We start from the raw sequence: 1467 nt of genomic DNA on the forward strand, positions 1-1467 counted from the left end.
TTCCAAACGAATTTTGTCTGTAATCCAAGGCCACATCGTAAAGGGATGGACGTACGCACAGACGGACGAGACCGCTTTGACAGCGCCGTCTTTGGTGGCTCCTTAAGAGGCATTCGTATTAGTCTGTTCTGTCCTGGGATCCCTTTAGAGAGCGGGATTATTCCCCAGCTGTGAAAAGAAGCGAGATGAATATCTCTGCCCAGAATATTATCTGATTTTTTGGTTTTGTTGAAATATGGAGTATCGGCATGTAAGGTTGTATAATGTATGGTAACTGATTAAATGAGTGGATTGGCTTTTCACTATTTAGTAACCTGTTTTTATTACTTCAGTCGATATGCGATATTATTCATAGAATCTACGACCATCTTCGATGTGTAGTTCATCTAGGTTACTGTAGGCACTGGTCTTATCAGGGACCATGTTTCTGCAGAGGGACACTGCATAGTGTGGCCAATCCCGCTCTGTAGATGAACAGCACTTGGCGCGGCTGTCCAGGAATCCCTAGACGGAGAAGACTAGTGTGACCGGTGCTTTACCCAAAGTTAAGGTGCGTTAGGGTCCTACCCACCTAAAGAAAGTGGCTAAGTACCAGGTCGCGTGTGCTTGCACACGTAACCTGGTATACAGTACGTCCTGAGGGACAGCAGTCTTTACCTGTAGGGTACAGTGGCCTTGTATAGGAATGCGTCAATTAAAGTATTCAGGATATACATTATTTCTATATGTTATATGCTTATGTGTATGCATGTACGCCTCACTGTTTCGCTATTAAGCTCTGTTAAGCCAACTTTATCAGGACTTGCTGCTTAATATTTTCTTTTTCTTTACAGGTATGTCCTGTTAATTCAGTCTAGTTACAGCGTAGGGGCTGGAAAGGTAAGAGCGTTTCCTGTTGTATTTCTGCTTCATGCATCTCTTTTGGGTATTCGGAAATGTAGAATTTTTAATATTTTGGAAATCATAGCAGTGCATTAATGTAACATAAATATAAAGTACAAATTTAAAGCAGTAATCATCTAATCTGTCTTATAATGATAAAACTAGTTTTGTGATTTGCAATTTTCTTAGCAAATTCAAGCTTTAAGACAATTCTCCAACTAGAGCAGCGGTTACTAACCTATTTACACGCGCGATCCCTTTCTTAAACTATTGACACTTCCGCGACCACCCTTTTAATTAATTTATTTATTTTTATTTATTTTTTGTTGTTGTTGGTTTTAAGCTAATAGAGAAAACTTATCAATCTTTACAGTATAATAATCCCTAAAGACCTCATGATATACTCTGTACTGACTTACAGTATCTTTCTTCAAGGCTTCGTAACCCCCTGTTAACCCGCTTTGGGATCGTGACCCACTGGTTAGGAATCACCATGAGTAGTACGACGCACTAAAATCTGCGGAGACTTTTCTCCATATTTCACTTAGTGATTAAAAGCTAACATTTTTTTCTACACAGTTTAAT

The sequence above is a fragment of the Penaeus monodon genome, chromosome 13 (assembly GCF_015228065.2).
Source record: "Penaeus monodon isolate SGIC_2016 chromosome 13, NSTDA_Pmon_1, whole genome shotgun sequence".
Classification (NCBI taxonomy): domain Eukaryota; kingdom Metazoa; phylum Arthropoda; class Malacostraca; order Decapoda; family Penaeidae; genus Penaeus; species Penaeus monodon.